Source organism: Cyprinodon tularosa, unplaced genomic scaffold (assembly GCF_016077235.1).
Source record: "Cyprinodon tularosa strain WSP-4 unplaced genomic scaffold, ASM1607723v1 ctg13, whole genome shotgun sequence".
NCBI classification, from domain to species: domain Eukaryota; kingdom Metazoa; phylum Chordata; class Actinopteri; order Cyprinodontiformes; family Cyprinodontidae; genus Cyprinodon; species Cyprinodon tularosa.
The window spans coordinates 2246529-2264283 of record NW_024038114.1 but is presented as its reverse complement, the minus strand read 5'-3'; positions in this window follow the sequence as shown (position 1 = coordinate 2264283).

The following is a 17755-nucleotide window of genomic DNA, read 5'->3' as shown; positions in this document are numbered from 1 at the left end:
CTTCACCCTTTTTCCTTCAAATATGGGGATGGTCACAAATACCAAACATTAGAGTTTCACTTTATCAGAAGACATTTCTCTTTTTGCAAACATTAAAATATGGCATCCATGTTTATTTTGGGTAATGGCTGCTTACTCTCTGGGTGGGCTTAGTGAACAATCATAGCTTTTTTATTGTTGTTGTTAATTACATAAATCCTGACGGTTGGTCACTTCCATGTAATTTATACTTTAAATTTAATTTATCAAAATCTTCTTACTTTAACTTGTGACTGTAAAAGCCAACAGTAAGGAAATCTGTCTTATCGACTTGGAGAAGCAACAGGTAATACATGATTGGGGCCTTCTGGGGTTAAGGATCTTACTCAGCAATGGTCTGAGTTTCAAAATTGTGACCTTTAACCTGGCTTTATAACCACTTCAATTAATAGTTTGGGACTTTGTTACTTTTACATTTCAAACAAAGAGGGAAAATATTTGGGATCTTCTTAGAAATATAGCTTACAAATCCACAACCGACCAAGATATCTGCTTTGCTGCTTTATTTAAAAGCATTTAATTTTATCGTATTGTATAAGAAGGTCATTAAAATAAACCCATCATGCAAAAAATTTTTTTTTTCAGTACACAGAAATATATTACCGATGTTTGTGACCTAAAAATAGCATTTAATGTATTTATGGAAGTTAAACCAACAATCATGTCTCTGTTCTCTTTAAATGACTGATTTCACCTGTATGTAACCTGAGCATATTAACTATTTTTTTAGGATAAAAACCTCTATCTTTACAACTCAGAATTACATTTTCTGGAAAACATCTTGTTCATATTCTAATATAAAACTTTTGAAAACTGAAAACTCACAAAGAATAAGACAGCTCTGAACTATAGATGGGTAATGAGGAAAAAAAGCTTCATAATAATCTGTTGCTTTATTGGTTTCTTTAAAAATCAATGGTGATACATTATTATATTAATAGTCTCATTAATAAAAAGATGTCTGTTTAAATGTTCATAAGTAATAAAACAAACTGAAATTGATTAAAAAAGGTAAATCAAAATTTACTAAACCTAACACTAAATTCTCTTTAAAATGACATAATTTATAGATAATCACATGCTTTTAACTAGCAATAACCTTTTTTTTTTTTTTACAATATTCCAACGGCAGTTAGGCTTGAAAAGTGTGAATATTTTAGAATGCAACCAAAAATAATGCCAATTAGGTTCATGATACTTTTCGCATCTCTGCTCCATTGTAAAAATGATTGAATAATGGTCCAATTTCCTACCTGTTAAAATAAATATATTGTCTGTTTTAGTGAAATAAAAGCCCAACTATTACTATTATTTACATTTTAAGTTTCTGAATAAATGATTGAAATTGGTTTGTTTACCAGCTCGACCCTGGCCCTCTGTGTTCGAAGGCTTTTACTGAGTATTTTTGCATTTTTTATTGCCTTTTTCTTTACCTTCAGAGTTGCTCATTGCAGAAGACTGGGCCTGACTCTCCTGGGATTCAGCTAATGGATGCACAGAAAAAAAAGGCATTTAAACATGCAACTTTGTGATGCATAAATAAGATTTCTTTATATGACAATAATCTAGGAAATGGCTTGAACATGAGTTTCAGTTTTGGTGCGGTGGAGATGAATACTCAAACGTACCCTGAGAAGGTAAGTCTGTTTGCTCGTTTGTATCTGTAGGAACGAAAACATGAGCGTAGGTCAACTAACGGTCAGGTAGGCGTTGAGGTAAGCACACAGATCAAGGTTCAGGTCAATGAGCATTACCTTGAGTTTCCTCTGGGTTTTCCTGGCTGTCATCTTTGGGATTAAATAAATGTTCAACAGTTAATAATGAACAATACATCAGAAAAGCAGATAACACAGGTATGGGTAATAATCCGGTAAAATATTTGGGTAAGCTGAACACTTAAGAAAAGTTAATCAAATTGTTTATACAGAAAAACAAAAGACAAGAATATATGTTAAATCTGCATTTATTAAGAAAATGAGACATCTAAGGAACACAAAGTCGTATGCTGAGATAGATGTGGATGAAAGCTTACTACCATTGTTGCTTGTAGCATCAAGTGAATCTGCATCAGTTTCTTCTTCTTCCTCAACTGCGATACAAAACATTAAAAGCATTGTAATTAACTAACATAGTTTTAAAAAATAAACGCAAAACATGATAAAAAATCTCCTTTAAAAGACATTTTCCCTTAGAGAAACGCTGACCTGAAGTCTCAGATGCTTTAACAGTCAGAGGAGGTTTAGAAAAACAACAGTGAAATACATATGTAAAACTGCCAGGTCATTAAATGGAGAAACAGCCATGCAGGTGCTTGTACAAATAAGTTATAAACAATTTGATAACGCCAACCTATTTTAAACAATCTTTGAATCCTGCTAAGTACCCTGTACATACTGTGTTAAAGAAAAAAAGAAACTTCTAGATTTATTACATAAGAATTTGTGTTCAATTTGATCGTTACAGCTCCTGAAAGTGATAATGCAATTTCAAATGAAATTTGATATTATGCAAGCCTTATACAAAAAATTGTTTTTATTGAGAAACTATGTGAGTTGGGTTCCCAATGTATAACAAAGCCTGCTGAATGAACAGCTGCTTGGCATAAAGTCACTGACAGCCCCCCATGGTGATCTACAAATATCACTGGTAAAGGAGGCAACTAAGTGACCAGTCTATGCATATTAACTGAAAGTTTGGTGAAAGGAAAACCTCTGGAAACATGAGATCAAGCAACTGAGAAAACACCAGTTTGAGAGAATAGTAAAGTAAAGCCCATTCAATGTTTTGGAGTTCCAGGTTTGGAAATCAAGGTCCTGGAGCCTCTAGAAAGACCAGAGAGAGACAGATCCATGTTGCGCAAAGTCCAGTGTGAAATATCAGGAGCAATGCTGTTGTTGGTGTCATTGGGTTTTGTCTACATGCTAAATTTTGAGGACTCCAGTTAAGCTCCATAAAGATGCTGCTTTATTTACCAGCAAGCTTTGACCCCTGCCCACACTGTCAAAATGACAAAAGCTTGTTCAGTGGAAGTGGTCCTAATTTACCACCTGAATGCCAAAGAGGAAAGGAGAGACGCCAAGGCAAGCAATACACATTAGCAGAGGTCCACTATTAAAGCAATATGAACGCCTCAGAAGAGCTAAAGGCTGATCAACTCAAACTGAGCCCCAACAAGTCCTAAGTGCAGATAGCATATATGAACATGCTTTAAATAGGCTGACAATTCAATGTAAATTAGTATTTTTATCAGTCCGGTGTCACATATTGTCACACATTAGGCTGTTAGAAATGTAAAACATGTTTATTTTCTGACTATACCACAGGTAAACTGTCATACCTTTACGCCATCCAATGCCAAGTTAACATTTTGTGTAGAATAATGTGGCATAGAATTACAGTACAAAAGAGTAAATGTGGTTTTGCTTGAAGTGTAAAGCTGAAAGCTGGGAATTTTTTTAGTCTTCAAAGAAATTGAGCTGTTTACGGATATTACTCTTGAAAACATACACAAATGAAAAAAAAAGGTTATATGAATATAAATCTCAAATCTTTGTCCCACCTTCGCTGGCAGCAGCAGGTGTTTCAGTCTCATCTGACTCAGCTTGAAGACAAAAAAAATACAATATTGATCATTAAACTGAACAACAGAATGGTTTAAGCGTTTATATTTTCTGATGGATTAGAATATTCTCATTAACGGCTTTAGTGAGTTCGGAAATTCAGCATTATATACAAAGAGTCAGCTGCTACTTCTCTGTATTTTTTGAATATGAAAGCAAGTATATTTGGAAACAGAAATATCTTTTGGCACTCAGATTAACTCAGAGCAAAGACAGCAAACAGTAAAGCTATGTGAGGTTTTAAAATCAGCTCCTTCAAAGTGTGCTCAAGGTGTTTGCAGTCTTTGTTCTCTGTGTATTTATCAAACAAGGCTATGACTGTGCAGTTACCTGGCGCTGTGGTTGTCTGTTTACTTGCATCTTTCCCTAAAAATAAAAGGTACAACATAATTTAACCCTCTGCTCAGTACCCATGGATAATTTTTGAGATCATTCTTTTATTACCGTTCAGGTGGGCCAACAGGGCTACTTCTCTTTCTATAAGAGAGAAATAGAGGAACATGATTAAACCATAGACAGAATCATGGTGTTCTGAACTGTAGTGAGAACCGCATCCTGTAGAGGGCGCTAACTGCTCACTGCTTTCTATTTCTGTTCTCTGATTGGCTGCCTCTAGTGGATTATCTTACTACAGGACCTGATTAAAGTGACAAATTGTAATGCCTACCTTCTGTAGAGTTACCTGTGAGACAAAAAAAAAACAAAAACAAAAAAACATCTTGATTAGTAAGAAACAATTGAAAATGTTCCATCCAAAACCTTGTCTTTTAAGGTTCTCCTAAGTGAAAAAGCCTTATGGTAAAATAATTATTTGATGCAGCAGTATAAAATATATCAAAATGATCATTTTGATAAGTTCAAACTTTAATTTCAGCATATTTATTTAAATAGAGCAAAATACCATATGAGCAAGCAAAAGTTGTTTTTTGTTTTCTCTACAAAATATCCTATTCCCCAATTTTTGGCACCCAGACTAAATCGACACAGATCCAACTGAAGTATTTTTTATTTAATTTTATTCTATACTTTATTACTGAGAGAGGAGAGGTCAGTCATGTCTTTTCATATAGCTCTAATATGAAACTGGAACAGTTTTCTCTTAGCCACTCTTAAAAATGGGAAAAAGAAGAGGACATTAGATTAAAGATCTGATCATTATAAGTCATCAAACTGATTCAAGAAGACGTATTGTGGTATTACCATGTTCATTCAGGGGAATAATTACACACAGGGAAGACTGGAAGAGTGCAAAACAAGTCCAGTAAATCCATCTTTTTCTTACCCCATGTTCATATTAAGATGGAGGAGGAACCCCAAAAAGCCGAACCTCAAGGCTCACTAGACTGAAGCTAAAAGCTTGTGGTGGCCAGGATGTAATAAAACAAAAAGACTTGATCTACAGGCCAAACTGTGTGTCAGAGGGATGCAAAGAGAGAAAAAGAAAGTCTTCTTTAACAGAAAGATTAGAGCAGGAAATGGATAAAAACAAGTGAGGTCGAATATTTGTTTCCTTAAGTGTTGGTAAAATCTAATTGTTAAAGCTTAAACTGGAATGCTCTGACATGGCAGGCAAATTGAAATAAAATAAAATAATTATTTCCCTATACAAAAAGAGGAAAGAAAATTGTGTCAAGGGTTTTCCAGGATGCCAAAAAGTGTGCAGGAAGCTGAGAGTAAAGTTTTCATAATAATAGATGTGATGCTATTTTTCATAATAGTTTTATAGCTGCACCAAAATGTGAAGATTTAGAGAAGTAACTCTTAAAATGCTAGATCCAAAGGAACAAAAATCACTGAAAAAGAATATTCACTTCTATAGGTCTAAAAAGTGGTTTGCAAAATACCATTTCACAACTGCTGCTGTGATTTATTAGTCTGGCATAAATGTAATGTACAAATCTGAGTCCTGTTGATGACGTCATGGCTTACTTTGGACTGGAGCCGCGAGAGAAACAGCAGCAAGGGCGCAGAGCAGCAACACAACACATCTAAAAATATACAGCAGAAAGAAACACCTTAAGACGTCTCCAATGCAAAGCAAGCAGACTGATTTGACTCCAGGTTGTTTGAATGCTGCCTCCCTTTGCATTAAGTTAAACAACAAGGAAGATGAGGCATATTTTTAGTCTGTGGGTAAGCTCCTTTGTATTCGACTACATCGGAAATAAAAATGTAAATTTTTCTAAAACATCAAGAAAAGTAAAAAAAAAAAACAGAGATGGGAAAAAGCTGTAAACAATGAACAGTAGATTCATATGAATTACATGAATCTACTGGTATTGATGGAAGAATGGCTGCTGATAAATATCAGGTGTGTTCAGTGGCAGCAGGGGGAAACCATTCCTCAACCTGAAGGGTTAAATGACTTTCTTTGTGTTTCTCTACAGAATAGGGAAAAAAAAAACCTCACAAAGCGTCTCTTCTTTTCCAACGTATAGAGAGGTACAAACTGCAATAGAAAACCAGCGCAGACGTTCAAAGAGATGGAAATGCTTTTAGCTTCTTGATGGGAATCTAATATTGAGGGCCTCAGCCTGGAAACACTGCAGTCCTTTTTAGGGGGTTAATCCCATGTGAGGAGCTCAAACCAAAACTAAAATTAGAAAGCTGGAAAAAAACCAACAACTTTGATAAAAATTTTTTGAAAAACTTCCATTAAACCAAGTCTGACAGTGAACTAAAGCATCAATGCAGCACTTTTTTTTTATCAAAACAAATGCATTTTGTAAACAAAAAGGAAATAAAATGGATAAGAATAAATCACACAAGCTTACTGTAGGGAGGAGAAAAGTTTTAACAGAAAAAAATTTTTAACTAATACATTAAAGACTATGAGCAAAGCTATGAAGTCTAAGATTGACTTTTCAAATAGGTAGATTTTTTAGATGAAATTTCGATCTTTTCTTATTTATTTCCTTTAGTTATTTTTAAAAGGTGAAACTTGAAAATACAGTCTGTCTGTAAACCCAGGAGGATAACAGGAAAAAAAAAAGTTAATGAGCCCAATAAGGAGGTGTTTACTCACCGAACAAACATGTTGTTACGTTTCTCAGAAGGAAATACAACTGGGTGAGAGAAAACCTCAGTGAATGTCTGAATTCAGCTGAAGCGGTGCAACAGCATTTTATACGCCAACTCTCTTCCTCCTCCTTCAGCTCCTCCCTCCCTCCCTTCTCTCTGATCACCTGATTGTTCCTGGTAATCCACTTTAAATATAATGATTCAGTCTGATTGTTTTAGGCCAAACAGCAGCTGAATCTACTGTCCCTTCAATCCTATCACTCAGAAGAAACAGTACCTGATGGAGTTAAGACTCAGAATAGTTTTAAAGAGACAGATTATTAACCAGTTTTTATCATCAGTAACAAAATCATATCTTATACCAGAAGAAGCATTTTAATTTAGTCACGAATTATTTGTTTTTGATACTTTTACAATGATTCCTTTTGATGAGTTATCTGTAATTAATCGATTAATTTGATTGCTAGAAAAATAGTAATATATCATGACTAAAACATTTCCTATATCTGGTCATTTTGACATATAAAGCACTATCCTATATCTAATAAGTTACATGCTTATCTTTCTCTTCTGACGCAAGCTCAGTTTTCTTCCAAGGTCGGACTGTTTTGTTTTCATCTTGGGATAAACCGCCTCACACAAAACAATGAAATAACACTTTATTGGAAAAATTCTCTGTCCCCTTGTGTCCATATTTATCTTTGCTCCCAGATAATTTTTCTTATTTCCTTTGGAAATTTTTCAGATTGTCCTTTAATGATAAATCTGATATTTAACATAGCTACCAAATAAACGCAATTCTAAAAAAGCACTTATTATTTAGGACACCTTGAAAATGGAGTTTGGTGCAGTTCTGATGGTAATATTGAAGTATATATTTCTACTATTATTACTTCCTTACATTATAAAAACTCAACAGGTAAACTTAACTCTTTATGAATGTATAAAGGTGCTCTGCTGGATAATGTTTTGGGGACATTGGAGACCATTTGAAAACAATGAACTGACAATAAAATTCTCTTAGATGTAGCCATCTGAGGACGGGTAAACGGTGCTCAAAAAGAGATGGACATTAGTCGGCAACAATCTGAGTTGGTTCTAAACAGCCTGAAGTGATTGAATAAAAAAAAAAAAACTTTTTTCTACCATCTGAAGCTGAAATATCCAAACAAGGGAGGATGAATCCCTGCTGTTTACATCCTATTCAGATTGCATCATCTGAATTTGCAGAACACAAACTTGAAAATTTTTTTTATAGACATTGAATGAGTAAGGGATGTAACATTTCATGGAGTAATAATAGAAAATCAGTTGAAAACAACATATTGGTTATACCAGATCAAAGTTGTCCTAAACATTGGGACTGTTTTACATAGGCAGAGAGTTTTTTAATGAAAAAAACGTGATAGATCTTTGACTGTTTACCTGATTTACTGTGCCAAAATGTGAGGAAACACCCATAAAATTAATTTAAACCCTTTGTTGTTAAAAAGACTGCAATTTCAACATTAAATAAAGGAGATTATACAGAGCATACAAACAAACTTGTTAAACTTGAAAGATTGAAATTGAAAGATTTAGTTGACTTTAAAACATTTGTTGCCAGAATATATTCAGGTTGATGAGGGACAATGTTTACAATCGTAGAGGCTACAAGAACAACCATAAAACAACATTTCATTTCTTTTGTTGGTGTTGATAGGTGGAATAAACAACAACCAGGAGCTAAAAGATTGTACATTATTAAGGTTTAAAAACATATTAAAGAAACATGTGATTAAAAATAATGAATCATGTGAATGTAATTAACAGAAAAGAGATATTTGGCTGTAATACTTTTTTTTCTAAAATGTTATTATAGAAGTATTATTTTCCTAAACTCCTACTTTAGTATGTATTATACAGGCAGCTATCTTTTTTTTTTCTAGTCCAAGGTAAATTAGTTTTGGAGGGTGGGCATTATATTGCTTCTGCCTAAATACCGTTTTTGGATTGTTTTCTTATCTTATTTGTATTTTATTTGTCATTTATTGTATATTTGTTGTTGTTGAAGTTACGAAGCTTTAGTTGAACTAGGCAATATTTTCCCTATCTGTTATTGCCTACTTTTTTATTGGAGGTGGTCAGGGCATAGAGCTTGGAATCCTGAGGTTCTGAGTTTGAGCCCCACTCCCACAGACTGCCACTCTGGGTCCCTGAGCAAGACGCTTAACCACAGGATGGCAGCCCACTGCTCCCCAAGGGGATGGGTTAAATGTAGAGGTAAATTCAATTATTATTAGTTTGGTGGCGTTGCTTGGTCTGTGGTCTCAATTTATTGTATCACCTGACAACTGTGTGGTGCTCTGCTACTGTAGCCCATCTGCTCCCACTCTATACTCTAAAAAAAACAGTCTAAAAACAAGTAACAGTTTCCTAAAATTAGTTGATTTTCCATTAATTTGAGCAGGTAAATAAGATGATCTGCCAGTGTAATAAGTATGTTTACCCTTAAAATAAGATAATTACTTAAAAATATTTTTTTTCTAATTTAAAAGCAAATTAACTTATTCCACTGACAGAGTGTCTCACTTATCTGCTCAACACAGGAAGAAATGCACAAAAAAAAGACTGCAAGAATGCAAAAAAAAAAAGACTAAGATTTATGTTTTTTGCAGTGCATGCGTAAACATGCATGTTTAGAAACAGTTTTGTGTACGGTATACCCTGTTTCAGTGAGTGGTTCTTTGAGCTTCTTTTGTCTTTCTGTCATCTTAAACCACTTCAGTCTTTCTCCTCTGACATCAGCAGGGTATTTTAATCCACAAACCTGCTGCTCACTAGATCTTTACTTCTTGAATAACTACGACCAGCCCACTTGGCACCAAAACCCATATCCCAAAAATCCACTTTTTCCTCATTCTAATGGTTCATTTGGAACTTTTCATCGCCTCTAAATGTCAAAGTGAATTAAATCACTGATGTGTGATTGGCTAATTTACCAGTTGTAATCATAAGCAATTGAAAGATGTACCAAGTAAAATAACTGATAACTGTATATACACTTGTGATAAAATCCAAGAAGATTTTTACTTTTATATGAAATGTATAAACCTAAATGAGGGATTCCTCATATGATGCAAAAAACAAAACAAAAAACAAATACCAGACAAAGAAGTTAAACTGTTGAAATTCACATGTAACACAGATCATATGAAGACACTTGGAGGGAAACATAAAACATACATTCTTCATCCTGCAGAGATATAAATAAGAATTTTAAAGTACAGCAGAGTATGTTAAAAATGGCAGATATACTGGTTCTGATGAGTTCAGGTCAGGTAGACCAATCATGCAATGAATGCATCATGTTCTTTCTTTAAGCTAACTGCACCAATGTTCCAAGCAGGAAGTGTGGACAAATATATCTTGCATGATTATGCAGTTTCTGGTATGAAGATGAACAGGTTTGACAATAAACCAGGAACTACAGAAGGGCTTTGTGTGTATATTAAAAGGTGCTGTCTAACACCTGAGCTGATGGCTGGTAGGAACAAAGAGTACTTAAAGAAATGTTTTAAGAACACGGTTAGCAAGTTTTACAAAGGATTTAACATAGTAACCCATTGTACAGTGGTGCAGCTGGAAATGTTTTAATGGGTGGCCAGGTATGTGCTAAAGGCAGATATGTGGATAGGTGCCTCGGATTAATCAACACTATAACAACAGGAAAATGAACAAGCACATCCTACATTTACCAAATGAGAACAAACTAGATTTTCTTAAATCACTTGCTAAAAAATAAACACACATATTTACACATCTATGGTCATGGCCACCCCAGGCCCCCCGTCTAGCTGTGCCTCCGCCATTTTACTCTAAGACAGGGTTCCCTATCACTGGTCCTCAGGGCCCACTTGTGTTTCCCTGCCTGTACACACCTGACCTGAATGAAAATGTGATTAACAGGCTTTTGAAAAAATTTTTGGCTCCCAAAGAGGTAATCCAATCATTTGAATCAGGTCTGCTTAATACTGTTCTGGGTGCCAATAACATTCTCAGATATCAGAATTATAGTCACCACACAGCAGAGATATTGGAATCTGTCCTTAAAAGTGAGCTAGATCTATTTGCACAGGGACAAATAAAAAATTAGATTTCTTTTCCCTTTCTCACATCGAAGCAAACTTCTTGGTTGAATTAAAATAATTTTAAATCCAAATTTTGTAGGTAAGAATTCTGCTCTGGTTACCAAAGATTTATATTAAAATTAATTATATAGAAACAAATGAAATAATAATTCCGCAGCTTAAAAAGTTGGCAGTAAAACATACTTTTATATTTTTTTTAGAGGAAAAAATGTAATTTTTTATAGCAAAAGCGTTATAAATATTTCATTTTTTTGGCACAAAACAACTAATCACAATCAGGAAAGATTTTTTTTATTTATCTAATACTGTCTATAACATTTTCGTGGTCTAGAACTAAAAGTTAAGGAGTTGTTTTTTTTTTATTTAAGGAATAATATTTAAGCTGTAAAAGAACTGGAGTTTTAAACTTTGGAAATAAAGTTGTAAGAAATGTCAAATAATGGAAGAATGCATGTAGAATCTTTGGAGACACGTTTTACATGAAAAACTTGAAACAACAGGAGGACTAACATAAATGAAAACCCAGTTAGTTTTTAATTAAAGTTATAAAGCACCACAAATCAAAATCAACACAAGTTCAGAGGAAAATGCAAGTAAAGATACATTGATTGGAAAGTTCCTTCAGTTTGCAAAAGGTGTAACTTAGACATGTTGGAAATGTTGGCTGACTACTGGGTTGCCACTGGGTTTTAAATAATTTGGGGATATTCTGAATTGGTCTTAGTGCTTCCCCTGTATGTTGAAATGTGGTTACTGCAGTAGCATTTTTCTAATGGGGAAAATGGCGCACCTTTGGTAGGTGTTTACTAATAGCCCCACGTTTAGGTATAAAAAGACCTCCGAACTGTGAGGTTGGAGTGATATTATCTCAGAGTCTTGTTCTAGTATCCTGTATGTGGAAAATTGTCCTGTATTCTCTGTTGTTATTATATGGCCACTATTGCAAAATTTTATAGCAAAACCAAAGACAAAAACACTGTTATAAGAGGGATTTGGACCTGTGAGTGCAAATGGTACACAGAATAGACTATATCACTCAGACACAAAACCTCAAAAACAAACGTCGGTGGAATTACAAGTTTATCTAGCAGTTAATCTGTGAAACAAGTCATACCTGGTAAAAATATAAGTTAATCCTCTAAGATCCTCCTGCTATGTGTAAACTTTAAGCTTTATTATGACGTTATGGAAATAACCAAAATAAATGTTCTTTTTAATAATAAAAAGATTTGATTATCACCAAATTTCTTTGAGTCTGTGACATTGTCTCTAAATTGTTAATACTCAGTGCTGCTATCGTATCCTGCTCTGAAAGTTTTCAAAGAATATCAGGTGAAGTTGAGTAAAGGAGGAAAACCCCAGCAGAGAAATGTAGACAAAGGTCAGAAAACATTTAATCCCCAGAGCCTCTGAAGTGATTTAATTCTGGCATCCAGTATTTGGCTGGATTTCCTTTTGGGTAAAACAGCCTCTGACTTTGCCGAGGTGCTCAGGGATACCATGTTAGTTTAATAAGGACCCTAATTATTATGAAGGGTCCAGTCAAAGCCAGAGAAAGTGGCTCTTTGTGCTTTCAGATGGATATTTTTTGAATGAGATTTACCATAGATAGTTAATCTAACTTGCATGCAAACGAATCAGTCATAAATTGATGTTTTTCATACTTCAAGTGTCCGTTGACTCTTAATGAGAAATCACCACCCCAAATGTTCCTCCTTTTAGTGATTTATGCAAACAATGGTAGCTATTAACTCTTAAGTCAAAACGAGAATTTGTGTAATGTAAGAGTAAATATCAGGGTTAAATAAAATAAATTCAAATAATTAATTCTGATTAAGATAACAGTTTGAAAATAATAGTTGAATGAAAATTAAACTGAAGGAAAGACAGAGGATACACAAAACAATCAAGGCTAAACCAGAAACAGAAAGAGGTTCAAAGAAGTAACAAATTACGGAGAAATATACAAGACTGGAATCAGCAGCAGATTTGACTTGCAAACCGAGTTTGGAGTTTAATTTTCTTGCTGGAAGCAAATGCTCACTTAAAGACAGCCTCAGCCTTTGGCAACTTTGTCATGACAGGATTCAGGAGCAGCCTGTCAGTTCTCTGTCAGCTGTTTTACATAGTCCTTCTGACCTCTTTGAAATTGAGTCTTATGAAAATCTGTTTTTATTGCTTTGCAGCCTCCCGGACTGATGAGAAGCATGAGTAGAGAGTTATCATTTTCGGATTTTTCTTTCTTTTTTTTAATCACTTTATTCTAGGGCTGTATGATATGGCAGAAAGGTTTATCTTCGTATAAGCAGTTGATATAGATAATTGTTGATAATGCTTTGTTTCCCAGGGGAGATCAGTCTGAGTTTAAAATGAACCTTTTAAACATAACCTTAATAAAAACAATTTAATGAAATATAGTTTTTTTATGTAATGCTGCGTATGATGAAAGTTTTGGCTGAGCTGAATGCATTGCAGTGCTAGCAACATGGTGACATCCGCCTCACAATTTTCTATTTAAACAGGTTATAGTATTTTTATTGTATTCACAGTGAACATAGTTATTTCTCAAATACAGTCTTTTGTTACAGGTAATTGTGAATCCCTTTAAAGGGTTATGCGTAAGCCGAGAAGAAGAACAAACTTGGAAACAAACCCAGTCATCTTTTTGTTTTTATTGTTGTTGGATATTAATGTGATTTTAAATTAAAAACTTATGATGATAATGAGGATTTTGGCTTACTCCAGACATAACAGAATGTAGTTTATTTTGCTGAAATAGAGGTGAGCATAGTTCCCAAAGGCCAAACACAGGCTTTCTGTGTGCTGACTCTCAATGAAGAGGTTCCGCTAAAACTGAATGATAATGTTTATTACAGTTGTGTTCCTTCGATGGTGGAAGGGATCGTACAGCAGTATAAGGAGCATTTCTTCCGCTAATGTTCTATCTTCTACATTATCATTTAGAACATATCCTTCTAATGGAGCTTAATCTGTGCTTTTTCTGAAGTGATAGATACGGTTTTGTTTAAGAATAACAGTGTCCCAAAATTGAAAAAGAATGATTGTGCAGATGAGTCAGAGCTTATATCTGCAACTTTATGTCTTTAGTTTTATTTTTATTTTATTTTTCTTTTGTAAGGGGAGAACTGTCCTTGTTAAAGCCTACACTTTAACATTAATCAGTGGAGATAAGCATCAGTCTGTTCTTGTCAGCCAAAGAAGGAAGAAGTTAAAAAACAATGAGCAATGTTTGTTCCAACTTTTTTCTGTCAGAGATTTTTATTTGTTTTTTGTTGTTTTTTTTGGCACCAGTAGGATTTATTCATTAGTAGAGAGACAGGAACTAGGGCAGACAGCAAAGTAGAAGACACAATAAATCACCTAGGGCCAGGAATCAAATTCTTGACAGCTGTTTAATGACTATAGCGTATGGTGGGCCTTCTCTACCTGTAAACCATGTGATGCCCCTTACGTTTCACAATTTAAATCAATATACATTTTCTTTAAACAATGTATTAGGAAAACAGTTTTAGGCTTTTATAATTCACACTTTTTGGCAGTGTCAAGAAATGCCAATTAAAAAGGAAATAGAAATAAAGGATTTATCTGTTGTCATAAAGCTTGAGTTCTCAAATAAGATGAAAAATACCTTTTTCTAGTACTGTTTGTTAATTTGATTTAGTTGACAAAATAAATAGCAACGTTAGAAGAAATGACTGCATAGGACTGCAAAGTGTGCATAAAAATACTTTCAAGAACAAAGTTTACACACCTCTTCATTTTGCACATGTCGTAATGCAGTATCAAGGTATCCCATATAGAGAAGTCAGTTGCCTACCTGTGACTGGTCAGAATTAAATGATACCTAAAGATGGAACCCTATCTGCGTGATTTTCTGTTACTGTCTGAGTGGGTAGGTCTGTGTGGGTAAGCGTATGTCTAGGAAATAGTGTTTTTAAATAGATGGGTGTATCTTCCTCGAGAAGGTGTAGACTTGTAAGAGTGGTAACCAAAACAGCCTGCAGCACTCAGCACCCAAGAGCAGCAAACATAGCCTCAGATCCAGGAAGCCACAGCAATCCTACAATAAGTAGAGATACTGCAGCACCCAGCAGGTGCCAGGATGGGAGCCCAGGCCCCTGGTGTTTGCATGTGTGTATCTGGTTATATGAAATGGTGAGTCCTAGACTTTCCTTTCACTAGAAGCCTCCTTCGGTCATGATCTCTGCGCTGATGCCTGGTCTGATTTCACTCACCTGCTTAGCTCCGCCCAGCTCTCCTTACTGCTCATCTGATTTCTCTCTTTTTAATCAGCCTTCAGACCAGACATCAGTGCCAGATTATTTCGAGTTGATTGGTGAGGCTTATTCTACTGTACATGTGTTCCGACTGCCTGATCTGACCCATTCTGCCTCCCGACCTCTGAGCCTACCTGCCCCCGTCTGATCTGTTTTTCTGACATGTCCTCTGATTCCTGACTGCTCGTGTACCGATCTGAACAGTTTCCCGACCTCTGAGTCTACCTGCTCTCGTTCAGTCTGTCAGCCTCACCTGGAATTGTTACCTGACTCCATCTTGGCTTCCTTCCGTGCTTCATCGGATCTGACCCCTGGCTCTAACAACTGATCATGTCTTCCACCTTGGCTTTGGCCTCTGAATTATCCTGCCAACATTCGTCTGCTTGGTTCTGATATCCTGTCTGTCCTCCGACCACCAATACATCAGTGTCTTGGACTTTCTGTGCGGCGACCACTGCGCTGTGTTGGCAGCCAACCACCTGGAACCAACCACACCCTCTGGACTTGGACTGAACTTTAAGACCAGGTTAATGGTTCATAAGTTCGTTATCATCCACTTCCAGAAAGAGGTGGTCACTAATCTGCTGTCTCCATCCACAGAGGTACCTGCCTTAGACGACGCTCACTCCAGTTCAGTTTTCAATAAGTGTTTAACTGTTTGTCCACTCTGAATATTGGATCCTTCTGTTTTGAGCCTGACACCTTTACATACTCCAAGGATAGCTCCAGGAGCTGCACTGCCACCTGCAATATATAGTCTTTCCTGCGTGTCCTGGGCAGTCCCCTGGGCCTATTTCCTGAGGGATGTTCCTGGAACACCTCCCAAGGGTGCAACCAAAGCTTTCTAATGAGATGCCCAGTTCTTCTCCCAGCTCCTTCTGGATTGCAGATCTCTCAACCTATTGGGAGCGTTGGCCTAGTGCTTAGAGCAGGGAGCGTGTGCTCTGAGAAGGTTGCAAGTACCTGGTCTGATCCCCACAGCCGGCACTCTGGGTCTATTTCTATTTTTCGGTAAGGGAGGACCTGACCACTCTGAAGAGGAAGCTCATTTCTGTTGCTTGTTTCTGGCATCCTGTGTTTTCAGTCATGGTCCAAATTTTATGACCACAGGTGAAGGAAGAAACGTAGACATAAATGCAAATGTGCCCCCGGCCCTTCTGCAGACACTCTGCTGCAACTCTCCAAAATTGTAGGTGACCACAGACAGTGCTACAGATAGGAGGCATCTGATTGGGAAATCTACATCTGCTGTACACTATGCATATTTCCTGTTTGGTACCTTACCGGCTTGTTTTGTTTGTATGACATTGTGGAAAATGACTTGTGAAGTTGGACCAGCTAGAAGAGAGAGGAGCGTGAGAACACTGGGACCCTTTTTCCACCTGGATCCCCTCTCTTTTTCACCCTCAGGTCCTCCAGTGTCCTGTGCACAAAGTTACCCCCTTGCTGTTACTCATTCCATTTAGGATGACAGACTCCATCCAAAGGTCCCATACAATGCAAAAATATAATTATAAACATTTTGTAAGAGTCATATGTGTCCTGAAGCCTGTGTATGAGGTTCACAAATAAAAAAAAATCCCTCACCTCTATCATGGCCTTTCTCCATCTCTTAGCTAATGTGTGCTCATAATGGTCTGTCTGTTTTGTCCCCTGATGATGTCATAAGGGGAAATATGCTGTCCAGAGCAGTATCCTTCAGGAGCATGGAAAGCCAAAACAGCTCATCCAAAGGAGTGCTGAATGAAGGGGGTTCTAGTATGTGCTGTATGATTAATGTGAGAGTTTTCCAAATATATTACATTTGTAAATTTTGCAAAATATGGAGCCTTTAAAAGAAAGTCTCGGTCGGGTCAAGATAAATTTACTATAGAATAAAATATTTAAAAATCTGTATTAACATTTGTTTGTCATTAGTTGGTATATATTGCAGTCACTTATTAACGAAGTATTTTATTTTTCTTTGCTCCTTTTTTTAATGTTTGTAGGTTATGATTTAATAAATCAGGTTTTTGTTGATCAAAGCTCCCCAGCTGCAATCTCTGTGTTTGGTATTAAGTTATTGCCTCTACTCTTCTATTCTTCAGTTTCTTATTCGTTTAAAAGTTTTAACTTTTGGGAGTAGCATGCATTTCCTTTTCCCTTTTTTTGTCTGAATGTATGCTGACACTAGATTGGATATTAGGCTAATCAATGATTTTTTTTATTTTGTTAATGGCTGACTTTCTCAAAGAACCTTCAAAATATTTGTCTTTAAGTAATTATGTGTTAAGCCTCTGAAATTTTGCAGGTTGATTTGTTGTATTTTCCATCCTCATGACAGCCACTGAGGCATGGTCTTATAAAGAAATTTGTGCCTACTTCCTTCAAAATAGAACTGCTGATTAAAATAATTCTTTATTGGAGAAAAACGTATGAATAGGTGAAAAAAAGAGGAAAACCTACTTTAAAATGGGTGAAAATAGGCGTCAGGCAACACAGAGACCAAACTGCTGCTGTGGCGTATTAACTGACTGCAAATTATGACGTGTAAAGGATTTGCTGAGTCTATCCAACGCTGTGTTCGTGAGGGGTTTAGATCTCCACACAACACAAGTGCTAAGGAAAAACAGAGCGGCTGATAAAAGTTGGAGTCATCCATATTTGG